The sequence below is a fragment of the Lissotriton vulgaris genome, chromosome 4_1 (assembly GCF_964263255.1).
Source record: "Lissotriton vulgaris chromosome 4_1, aLisVul1.2, whole genome shotgun sequence".
NCBI lineage: Eukaryota > Metazoa > Chordata > Amphibia > Caudata > Salamandridae > Lissotriton > Lissotriton vulgaris.
Genome location: NC_141691.1, coordinates 66,471,623 through 66,484,355, shown reverse-complemented (window position 1 = coordinate 66,484,355; position 12,733 = coordinate 66,471,623).

Sequence of the window (12,733 nt, the reverse complement as noted above, 5' to 3'; positions counted from 1 at the left end):
ACCCTGTCCCGGCCCTGGCTCAGCTCATCATGAGACCCTGGATCTTTACCTAGTCCCAGCCCTGGCTCAGCCCATTATGAGCACCCAGCTCTTTACCTAGTCCCGGCCCGAGCTCAGCCCATTATGAGGCCCTGGCTCTTTACCTAATCCCGGCCCTGGCTCAGCCCATTATGAGGCCCTGGCTCTTTACCTAATCCCGGCCCTGGCTCAGCCCATTATGAGGCCCTGGCTCTTTCCCTAGTCCCAGCCCTGATCAGCCCATCATGAGGCCCCAGCTCTTTACTTAGTCCCGGCCCGGGCTCAGACCATCATGAGGCCCTGGCTCTTTACCTAGTCCCAGCTCTAGCTCAGTTCATTATGAGGCCTTGGGTCTTCACCGAGTCCCGGCCGTGGCTCAGCCCACCATGAGGCCCTGGCTCTTTACCTAGTCCCAGCCCTGACTCAGCCCATTATGAGGCCCCAGCTCTTTACCTAGACCTGGCCCTGGCCCAGCCCATTATGAGGCCCCGGCTCTTTACCTAGTCCCAGCCCATTATTACCTTGTCCCGGCCCTGGCTCAGCCCATCATGAGGCCCTGGCTCTTTACCTAGTCCAAGGCCATTATTAGGCCCTGGCTCTTTACCTAGTCCCGGCCCTGGCGCAGCCCATTATGAGGCCCTGGCTCTTTACCTAGTCCCAGCCCATTATGAGGCCCTGGCTCTTTACCTAGTCCAGGCCCTGGCTCAGTCCATCATGAGGCTCTGGCTCTTTAACTAGTCCAAGGCCATTATGAGGCCCTGGCTCTTTACCTAGTCCCAGCTCTGGCTCAGCCCATAATGAGGCCCCGGCTCTTTACCTAGTCCTGGCCCTGGCTCAGCCCATTATGAGGCCCTGACTATTTACCTAGTCCCCGGCCTAGCTTAGCCCATTATGAGGCCCCGGCTCTTTACCTAGTCCCAGCCCTGGCTCAGCCCATTATGAGGCCCTGGCTATTTACCTAGTCCCAGCCCTGGCTCAGCCCATTATGAGGCTCTGGATCTTTAGCTAGTCCCGGCCCTGGCTCAGCTCATCATGAGACCCTGGCTCTTTACCTAGTCCCGGCCCTGGCTCAGCCCATTATGAGGCCCTGGTTCTTTACCTAGTCCCATCCCTGTCTCAGCCCATTATGAGGCTCGGCTCTTTACCTAGTCCCGGCCCTGGCTCAGCCCATTATGAGGCTCTGCTTTTTACCTAATTCCGGCCCTGGGTCAGCCCATTATGAGTACCCAGCTCTTTACCTAGTCCCGGCCCCGGCTCAGCCCATCATGAGGCCCTGGCTCTTTACCTAGTCCAAGGCCATTATTAGGCCCTGGCTCTTTACCTAGTCCCGGCCCTGGCGCAGCCCATTATGAGGCCCTGGCTCTTTACCTAGTCCCAGCCCATTATGAGGCCCTGGCTCTTTACCTAGTCCCAGCCCATTATGAGGCCCTGGCTCTTTACCTAGTCCAGGCCCTGGCTCAGCCCATTATGAGGCTCGGCTCTTTACCTAGTCCCGGCCCTAGCTCAGCCCATTATGAGGCTCTGCTTTTTACCTAATTCCAGCCCTGGGTCAGCCCATTATGAGCACCCAGCTCTTTACCTAGTCCCGGCCCCGGCTCAGCCCATTATGAGGCCCTGGTTCTTTACCTAGTCCCATCCCTGTGATGGAGCATGGATTCGCACGTAAAGCGACTTGCTCGTACTCATGAACCTCGAATAACCCTAACTATGTAATCAACATGTTTGTCTTACTAATTGCCCCTTATTCTTTCCTCATTTGGGTGTCCGAGTGAAGCTTGCTTATGTGTTTTCTAATCCTAATACGCTTGCATATAAAATGGCTGCTGCTACGCAGGAATTTCTACTGCGCATGTGTCTGTCATACCCACGTGACATGATGTACTCGCAGTTCTGGAGGAACCCTTTCGCATCTGCGCACTAGTGCTAAAATGAAAAAACCAAAGGAAATGATGGACGGAGCGTTGACAATACAAGCACTCACCCCCAGTCAATTGATCTGGGTTTAATCCATCACCGTTGAGAGAAGCTTGCATTGCTGCTTTCGCTGAGCTGTTCGTTTTGCTTAATCCTAATGCTGTAGTTTATATTGAAGTAATGGGTATAGTATAGAGATTCATGGTATACAGTGTAATCATTTGTGTGTGTTCTAAATTGTTTCCTTTTTTTTCATGTATCGTACTCTTTGGGCCTGGGAGGTGCTTATTACTCCATTTTGGAAGTCCCTTCTACGCATGACAGCCAAGGAGGAAAAATGAACTTCGCAGCATTGGAACCCAGCCAGATGGCAGCAACAGCCAAGATGCGCCTGGGAACCCGAACTGTGACCCAGCTAGACGAAGCTGAACTGTACTAAAAATTGTTACAATTGTATTCAATGTTATATTCACCATTGTTAACCAAAGGTATATGTCATGAGAACCTGGAATTTAAGGGGCGTGAACGGAATCTGAATAAAGAGCCTGAGAAAATCTAGAAAATAAGTGGTGTGATGACCTGTCCTCCTTCTTTGTCCAATCAAAATTGGGGATCCTTACACTTGCAACATTGGGGGGTGGTACACTGACCTGAAAAACAGTATAATTAGCGTAGGTTTAGCTAGAGAAATTGTCCGACTTGTCTGATTAGCTGACCTGTCACTGACCCAACGCACTTGATAGGTGACTGAAAGCAGAGAGCTGCGGAGCACTCTGTTGGGAGGTTCGAGAACCCAATCGAGGGTTTTTGGGAAGTGAAAGTGCTGGCGAAGCACTTTGCTAATAAATTTATAACCCAATCGGGGTTTTGGCAGATTCCTTGCAGAGAGGGAGTAGCGCAGGCATTGAAACCGAAGCTGTGGGTGTTGGTCTTAACCTTTGGTGAACCGGTCCTTATCCAAATCCTGGGGCTATCCTGTCCTGATTGTCCATGAGCTGCACCTGCTCGCCTACTGCCACTGAAGTCCTTGGGTTTTCTCCTGTCCTTTCCAACTGACCTGTGGCCAGGGTTGGTCTTCACTCTATCCTAGGTAAATATAAGTCTGTGTGGGTGTTTGTAGATTCATTTGTATTCCTTTTTTCCCCATCCTGAATTTACAAAGCTTGATTGCATATGTTCCTTTTCTTTCCTGTCCCTTGGTAAATGAGATATTCGTGTATTAATGACTATTAGCATGTTCCACTTTTCAACCCACCTTTAGTCAATGCTAAATCGTTTCTATATAGTATATGTTCCCTTATCTCACCCTCCCTTTAAGGAGATAAGCTGAATTTAATAGTATGTTCCAACTCTTACCTTCCCGATAGTTTAATTGTGGTGAAACCGAATTCTTGAATTAACATAGTTGCATTTCTCCTTTTCTTTACTGTCGGTTTATTGCGAAAGTCTTTGGGTTTAGTATGTTCCCTTTCTGTACCCTCCTTTAATCAAGATACGAAAAAGTTTGTTTTCCTAAAATTAGCATGTTCCTTGTTTTACCTTCCCTTTACTTTAAGTTCTAAATGCTTAACATACTCTATCTTATTCATAGCTATACGCTAGTTCTGATTTTAGTTATTGATAGTCTTATCACCTTCAACTTTTTGCTCATGACATATGATGATGATGAGGATTAGATAAAGAGTTTGAACCTACCCTGACTCTGTGGTTATTATAATTGCAACTGTTATGATATTTGAGTGCCTTGCTCTTGACTCAACTCCCTGATCCATTTTGTAAAGGTATCTAGTGTCAAAGATTTGTAAGATACTGGTCTATACCAGTATCTTACAAATCTTTGACACTAGATACCTAATAAACAATCATAATATACTGATAGTAGAGCGTGAGTTAACCAAATAAAGGTTAAGGCATATGATTTTGAAATTATGGGCCCAGGTGAGTATCCGTATAAATTCTAGTTGGGTGACCTGCGCACTCTATCAGTATACTTTTCTGGTAGCAGTAGTATGGTTAGGGATTAGTCAAAGTTAGGTAGTCAACTAGTTAGTAGGTTAAGATTCATATTTTCATTGATCGATCAAAATGTGGTATTATTGAAATGTTTATTTGATGCTGCTATACTGAATGTATTAACCAAAATTGTTCGTACCTGTTATATGTTTTGTCTGGAATCCCCGGGGGCAGAATAGCGGGTGGTAAATAGAAGCCACATCGCGCTGAGGTCACTTACCTGTAGGAAGTTAGTGCATGGTTGGGCAGAACCTGAAGCACTATTAGGGTTTTTCTGTGTAATTGTGTGGATAAGTGATAGCAAAGAGTCCATTATGAGGCCCTGGTTCTTTACCTAGTCCCAGCCCCGGCGTAGTCCATTATGAGGCCCTGGCTCTTTACCCAGTCCCAGCTCTGGCTCAGCCCATTATGAGTCCCTGGCTCTTTACCTAGTCCCGACCGTGGCTCAGCTCATCTTGAGGCCCTGGCTCTTTACCTAGTCCCAGCCCATTATGAGGCCCTGGCTCTTTACCTAGTCCCAGCCCTGGCTCAGCCCATCATGAGGCCCTGGCTCTTTACCTTTTCCAAGCCCACTATGAGGCCCTGGCTCTTTACCTAATCCCGGCCCTGGCTCAGCCCATTATGAGGTCCTGGCTCTTTACCTAATCCCGGCCCTGGCTCAGCCCATTATGAGGCCCTGGCTCTTTCCCTAGTCCCAGCCCTGCTCAGCCCATCATGAGGCCCCCGCTCTTTACTTAGTCCCGGCCCTGGCTCAGCCCATCAGCTCTAGCTCAGTTCATCATGAGGCCCTGGCTCTTTAACTAGTCCAAGGCCATTATGAGGCCCTGGCTCTTTACCTAGTCCCAGCTCTGGCTCAGCCCATAATGAGGCCCCGGCTCTTTACCTAGTCCTGGCCCTGGCTCAGCCCATTATGAGGCCCTGGCTCTTTCCCTAGTCCCAGCCCTGCTCAGCCCATCATGAGGCCCCAGCTCTTTACTTAGTCCCGGCCCTGGCTCAGCCCATCAGCTCTAGCTCAGTTCATCATGAGGCCCTGGCTCTTTACCTAGTCCCAGCTCTAGCTCAGTTCATTATGAGGCCTTGGGTCTTCACCTAGTCCCGGCCGTGGCTCAGCCCACCATGAGGCCCTGGCTCTTTACCTAGTCCCAGCCCTGACTCGGCCCATTATGAGGCCCCAGCTCTTTACCTAGACCTGGCCCTGGCCCAGCCCATTATGAGGCCCCGGCTCTTTACCTAGTCCCAGCCCATTATTACCTTGTCCCGGCCCTGGCTCAGCCCATCATGAGGCCCTGGCTCTTTACCTAGTCCAAGGCCATTATTAGGCCCGGGCTCTTTACCTAGTCCTAGCTCTGGCTCAGCCCATAATGAGGCCCTGGCTCTTTACCTAGTCCCGGCCCTGGCACAGCCCATTATGAGGCCCTGGCTCTTTACCTAGTCCCAACCCATTATGAGGCCCTGGCTCTTTACCTAGTCCAGGCCCTGGCTCAGTCCGTCATGAGGCCCTGGCTCTTTAACTAGTCCAAGGCCATTATGAGGCCCTGGCTCTTTACCTAGTCCCAGCTCTGGCTCAGCCCATAATGAGGCCCCGGCTCTTTACCTAGTCCTGGCCCTGGCTCAGCCCATTATGAGGCCCTGGCTATTTACCTAGTCCCCGGCCTGGCTTAGCCCATTATGAGGCCCCGGCTCTTTACCTAGTCCCAGCCCTGGCTCAGCCCATTATGAGGCCCTGGCTATTTAACTAGTCCCAGCCCTGGCTCAGCCCATTATGAGGCTCTGGATCTTTAGCTAGTCCCGGCCCTGGCTCAGCTCATCATGAGATCCTGGCTCTTTACCTAGTCCCGGCCCCGGCTCAGCCCATTATGAGGCCCTGGTTCTTTACCTAGTCCCATCCCTGTCTCAGCCCATTATGAGGCTCGGCTCTTTACCTAGTCCCGGCCCTGGCTCAGCCCATTATGAGGCTCTGCTTTTTACCTAATTCCGGCCCTGGCTCAGCCCATTATGAGGCACCTGTTCTTTATCTAGTCGTGGCCCTGGTTCAGCCTATAATGAGGCCCCGGCTCTTTACCTAGTCCCGGCCATGGCTCAGCCCCTTATGAGGCCTCGCCTCTTTACCTAGTCCCGGTCATGGCTCAGCCCATTATGAGGCCCCGGATCTTTACCTCATCCCCCCCCTGGCTCAGCCCATTATGAGGCCCTGACTCTCGACATATTCCCAGGCCTGGCTCAGCCCATTATGAGGCCTTGGCACTTTACCTAGTCTTGGCCCTGGCTCAGACCATTATGAGGCCCTGGCTCTTTACCTAGTCCCGGCCCTGGCTCAGCCAATTATGAGGCCCCGGCTCTTTACCTAGTCCCGGCCGTGGCTCAACCCAATATGCGACCCTGGCTCTTTACCTAGTCCTGGACCTGGCTCAGCCCGTTATGAGGCCCTGGCTCTTTACCTAGTCCCAGCCTTTGCTCAGCCCATTATGAGGCCTCTGCTCTTTACCTAGTCCTGGCCCAGGCTCAGCCCATTATGAGGCCCCAGATCTTTACCTCGTCCCAGTCCTGGCTCAATCCATTATAAGGCCTAGGCTCTTTACCTAGTCCCAGCTATGGCTCAGCCCATTATGAGGCTCTGGCTCTTTACCTAGTCCCGGCCCTGGCTCAGTCCATTATGAGGCCTTGGCTCTTTACCTAGTCCCAGCTATGGCTCAGCCCATTATGAGGCTCGGCTCTTTACCTAGTCCCGGCCCTGGCTCACCCCATTATGAGGCCCCGGCTCTTTATCCAGTCCCAGCCCTGGCTCAGCCAATTATGAGGCACCTGGTCTTTACCTATTCCCGGCACTGGCTCAGCCCATAATGAGGCCCTGGCTCTTTACTAAGTCTCAGCCCAATATGAGGTCCTGGCTGTTTCCCTAGTCCCCGCCCTGGCTCAGTCCATTATGAGGCCCCACCTCTTTACCTAGTCCCAGCTCTGGTGAAGCACATTATGAGGCCCTGGCTCTTTACCTAATCCCGGCCCTGGCTCAGCCCATTATGAGGCGCCGGCTCTTTACCTAATCCCGGCCCTGGCTCAGCCAATTACGAGGCCCCAGCTCTTCACCTAGTCCCGGCCCTGGCTCAGCCCATTATGAGGCCCTGACTCTTTACCTAGTCCTGGCCCTGGCTCAGCCCATTATAAGTCCCTGGCTCTTTACCTAGTCCCAGCCCTGGCTCAGCAAATTATGAGGCCCTGGCTCTTTACCTAGTCCCAGCCCCTTTACCTACTACCGGACCTGGCTCAGCCCATTATAAGGCCCCAGCTCTTTACCTAGTCCTGGCCCAGGCTCAGCCATCATGAGGCTCCAGCTCTTTACCTAGTCCCAGCCCATTATGATGCCCTAGCTCTTTACCTCGTCCCCGCCCTGGCTCAGCCCATTATGAGGCCCTGGCTCTTTACCTAGTCCCAGCCCCTTTACCTAGTCCCGGGTCTGGCTCAGCCCACTATAAGACCCCGGCTCTTTACCTAGTCCTGGACCTGGCTCAGCCCATTATGAGGCCCTGGCTCTTTACCGAGTCCCAGCCCATTATGAGGCCCTGGTTCCTTACCTAGTCCCGGCCCAGGCTCAGACCATTATGAGGCCCCAGCTCTTTACATATTCCGGCCCTGGCTCAGCCCATTATGAGCCCTGCCTCTTTACCTTGTCCGGCCCAGTCACAGCCCATTATGAGGCCCTGGCTCTTTACCTAATCCTGGCTCTGGTTCAGCCCATTATGAGGCCCCAGCTCTTTACCTAGTCCCAGCCCATTATGAGGCCCTAGCTCTTTACCTAGTCCCGGCCCTGGCTCAGCCCATTATGAGGCCCTGGCTCTTTACCTAGTCCCAGCCTCTTTACCTAGTACCGGACCTGGCTCAGCCCATTATAAGGTACCAGCTCTTTACCCAGTCCCAGCCCAGGCTCAGCCATCATGAGGCTCCGAACTTTTACCTAGTCCCAGACCATTATGATGCCCTAGCCCTTTACCTAGTCCTGGGCCTGGCTCAGCCCATTATGAGTCCCCGGCTCTTTACCTAGTCCTGGCCCAGGGTTAGCCCATTATGAGGCCCGGCTCTTCACCTAGTCCCGGCCCTGGCTCAGCCCATTATGAGGCCTAGCTCTTTACCTAGTCCCAGCCCTGACTCAGCCCATTATGAGGCTCTGGCTCTTTACCTAGTCCTGGCCTTGGCTCAGTCCATTATGAGGCCCTGCTCTCTACCAAGTCCCAGCCCTTGCTCAGCCCATCATGAGTCCCTGGCTTTTTACCTAGTCCCGGCCCTGGCTCAGCCCATTATGAGTTCCCGGCTCTTTACATAGTCCCGGCCCTAGCTCAGCCCATTATGAGGCCCTAGCTCTTTACCTAGTCCCGGCCCTGTCTCAGCCCATTATGAGGCCCTGGCTCTTTACCTAGTCCTGGCTCAGCCCATTATGAGGCCCTGGCTCTTTACCTAGTCCCAGCCCATTATGATGCCCTAGCTCTTTACCTAGTCCTGGCCCAGGGTTAGCCCATCATGAGGCCCTGGCTCCTTATCTAGTCCCTGCCCATTATGAGGCCCAGGCTCTTTACCTAGTTCCAGCCCTGGCTCAGCCCATTATGAGGCCTAGCTCTTTACCTAGTCCCAGCCCTGGCTCAGCCCATTATGAGGCCTAGCTATTTACCTAGTCCCAGCCCTGACTCAGTCCATTATGAGGCCCTGGCTCTTTACCTAGTCCTGGCCTTGGCTCAGCCCATTATGAGGTTCTGGCTCTTTACCTAGTCCCAGTCTTGGCTCAGCCCATAATGAGGCCCTGGCTATTTACCTAGTCCCAGCCTTGGCTCAGTCCATTATGAGGCCCTGCTCTCTACCAAGTCCCAGCCCTGGCTCAGCCCATCATGAGTCCCTGGCGTTTTACCTAGTCCCGGCCCTGGCTCAGCCCATTATGAGTTCCCGGCTCTTTACATAGTCCCGGCCCTAGCTCAGCCCATTATGAGGCGTGGCTCTTTACCTAGTCCCGGGCCTGGCTCAGCCCATTATGAGGCCCTGGCTCTTTACCTAGTCCCGGCCCTGTCTCAGCCCATTATGAGGCCCTGGCTCTTTACCTAGTCCTGGCTCAGCCCATTATGAGGCCCTGGCTCTTTACCTAGTCACAGACCTGGGTCAGCCCAATATGAGGCCCTGGCTCTATACCTAGTCCCGGCTCAGGCTCAGCCCATCATGACGCCCGGCTCTTTATCTTATCTTATCTTATCTTAAGGGAGACTTGTATAGCGCTCTGTCACCATAGGTTTCCTGCCGCTGGGTGGTACTGAGAGATGTAGAGAAGGGGAGCTAGCCAGACTGTGTAAAAAGATTGGTTTTAAGGAGTTTTCTAAAGTCCAGCAGAGACATGGAAGATTTGAGCGATAACGGCAGCTGGTTCCAAAGTTTGGGAGACAGATGAGCAAATCTGCAGCCACCATATTTTTTGAGTTTGATTGGGACTGCAGTCAGAAGTTGAAGATGGGAGGACCGAAGGTTACGTGCCGGACGGTAAGGAGTCATTAGGGACCTTAGAAAGACTGGAGACGTACCAGTCACAGCTTTGTAGGTCAGGCTGCCGATCTTAAGAGCACACACAGCTCTCTGTTCGACCGGCAACCAGTGGAGTTTGCAGAGCAATGGTTTTGCAGACTGCCACTTCGGGGTCTTATAGGCTAGTCGGGCCACCTGATTCTGCACAACTTGCAGCCTATGAAGCAGGTATTATGGTAGGCCATGATACAAGGAGTTAGAAAAATCCAGGTGGGAGAGCACAAGGGCGATCAGAAATTGTATCAGGGCTTCAGGCGAAAGTAGATGGGAAACTTTCCTGATTTTCCGAAGCTGAAACATACACGAGGATACGACTGCACCAACCTGAGGCTTGAGGGAGAGCTCTGAGTCTATGATAACCCCCAGGCTCTTTGCCGACTTAGCCGGGATGGGCGGGGGGCCCAACTCTGTAGGCCAGAACTGTGTGTTTACCTAGTCCTGGCCCTGGCTCAGCCCATTATGAGGCCCTGGCTATTTACCTAGTCCCCGGCCTGGCTTAGCCCATCATGAGGCTCCGGCTCTTTACCTAGTCCCAGTCGATTATGATGCCCTAGCTCTTTACCTAGTCCCGGCCCCGGCTCTTTACTTAGTCCCGGCCCAGAGTCGTCCCATCATGAGGCCCTGGCTCCTTATCTTGTCCCAGCCCATTATGAGGCCCTGGCTCTTTACCTAGTCCCGGCCCAGGGTCAGCCCATCATGAGGCCCTGGCTCCTTATCTAGTCCCAGACCATTATGAGGCCCTGGCTCTTTACCCAGTCCCGGCCCCGGCTCAGCCCATTATGAGGTCCTGGCTCTTTACCCAGTCCCGGCCCCGGCTCAGCCCATTATGAGGTCCTGGCTCTTTACCTAGTCCCAGCCCTGGCTCAGCCCATTATGAGGTCCTTACTCTTTACCCAGTCCCGGCCCCGGCTCAGCCCATTATGAGGTCCTGGCTCTTTACTTAGTCCCGGCCCTCGCTCAGCCCATTATGAGGTCCTGGCTCTTTACCTAGTCCCAGCCCTGGCGCAGCCCATCATGAGGCCCTGGCTCTTTACCTAGTCCCAGCCCTGGCTCAGCCCATTATGAGGCCCTGGCTCTTTACCCAGTCCCGGCCCCGGCTCAGCCCATTATGAGGTCCTGGCTCTTTACCTAGTCCCAGCCCTGGCTCAGCCCATCATGAGGCCCTGGCTCTTTACCCAGTCCCGGCCCCGGCTCAGCCCATTATGAGGTCCTGGCTCTTTACCCAGTCCCGGCCCCGGCTCAGCCCATTATGAGGTCCTGGCTCTTTACCTAGTCCCGGCCCTCGCTCAGCCCATTATGAGGTCCTGGCTCTTTACCTAGTCCCAGCCCTGGCTCAGCCCATCATGAGGCCCTGGCTCTTTACCTAGTCCCAGCCCTGGCTCAGCCCATTATGAGGCCCTGGCTCTTTACCCAGTCCCGGCCCCGGCTCAGCCCATTATGAGGTCCTGGCTTTTTACCTAGTCCCAGCCCTGGCTCAGCCCATCATGAGGCCCTGGCTCTTTACCCAGTCCCGGCCCCGGCTCTTTACTTAGTCCCGGCCCAGAGTCGTCCCATCATGAGGCCCTGGCTCCTTATCTTGTCCCAGCCCATTATGAGGCCCCGGCTCTTTACCTAGTCCCGGCCCAGGGTCAGCCCATCATAAGGCCCTGGCTCCTTATCTAGTCCCAGACCATTATGAGGCCCTGGCTCTTTACCCAGTCCCGGCCCCGGCTCAGCCCATTATGAGGTCCTGGCTCTTTACCCAGTCCCGGCCCCGGCTCAGCCCATTATGAGGTCCTGGCTCTTTACCTAGTCCCAGCCCTGGCTCAGCCCATTATGAGGTCCTGACTCTTTACCCAGTCCCGGCCCGGCTCAGCCCATTATGAGGTCCTGGCTCTTTACCTAGTCCCGGCCCTCGCTCAGCCCATTATGAGGTCCTGGCTCTTTACCTAGTCCCAGCCCTGGCTCAGCCCATCATGAGGCCCTGGCTCTTTACCTAGTCCCAGCCCTGGCTCAGCCCATTATGAGGCCCTGGCTCTTTACCCAGTCCCGGCCCTGGCTCAGCCCAATATGAGGTCCTGGCTCTTTACCTAGTCCCAGCCCTGGCTCAGCCCATCATGAGGCCCTGGCTCTTTACCCAGTCCCGGCCCCGGCTCAGCCCATTTTGAGGTCCTGGCTCTTTACCCAGTCCCGGCCCCGGCTCAGCCCATTATGAGGTCCTGGCTCTTTACCTAGTCCCGGCCCTCGCTCAGCCCATTATGAGGTCCTGGCTCTTTACCTAGTCCCAGCCCTGGCTCAGTCCATCATGAGGCCCTGGCTCTTTACCTAGTCCCAGCCCTGGCTCAGCCCATTATGAGGCCCTGGCTCTTTACCCAGTCCCGGCCCCGGCTCAGCCCATTATGAGGTCCTGGCTCTTTACCTAGTCCCAGCCCTGGCTCAGCCCATCATGAGGCCCTGGCTCTTTACCCAGTCCCGGCCCCGGCTCAGCCAATTATGAGGCCCTGGCTCTTTACCTAGTCCCGGGCCCGGCTCAGCCCATTATGAGGCCTAGCTCTTTACCTAGTCCCAGCCCTGGCTCAGCCCATTATGAGGCCTAGCTCTTTACCTAGTCCCAGCCCTGGCTCAGCCCATTATGAGGCCCTGGCTCTTTACCCAGTCCCGGCCCCGGCTCTTTACCCAGTCCCGGCCCCGGCTCAGCCCATCATGAGGCGCCGGCTCTTTTCCTAGTCCCGGTCCAGGGTCATCCCATCATGAGGCCCTGGCTCCTTATCTAGTCCCAGCCCATTATGAGGTCCTGGCTCTTTACCCAGTCCCGGCCCTGTCTCAGCTCATTATGAAAGACAATGGTTCCTATGGCATACGATTTTAAATCACTTAATATTTATAACAGGCTCAATGGCAATGGAAACTTTGGAAGGAGGGTGGCAAAGGAAAGAGAGACGCACACTCGTACCATAAAGGACATTTCCTTATATTTAAGAATTTGATCATGAAAAATACATGTAGATAACTTGCGACATACAAATATTACACAAAGTGCAGTGTATCCCAAGTGAATAATAAGTGAACCAAGAAAGTGTATAAAAAAGTGAACTATACAGGTTTCAGCTGTGAATATTTACAAAAGACAGGAAACTAGACTCTAAACCAATTATATCGACAAATGATTAGCCAGCTGCTATAAAATTATAGAAACTGTGTTGGTCTGATTTGTTTCCTGAAGCGTCGACGGCGTTTCGACCATTAGAATAAAGGTCTC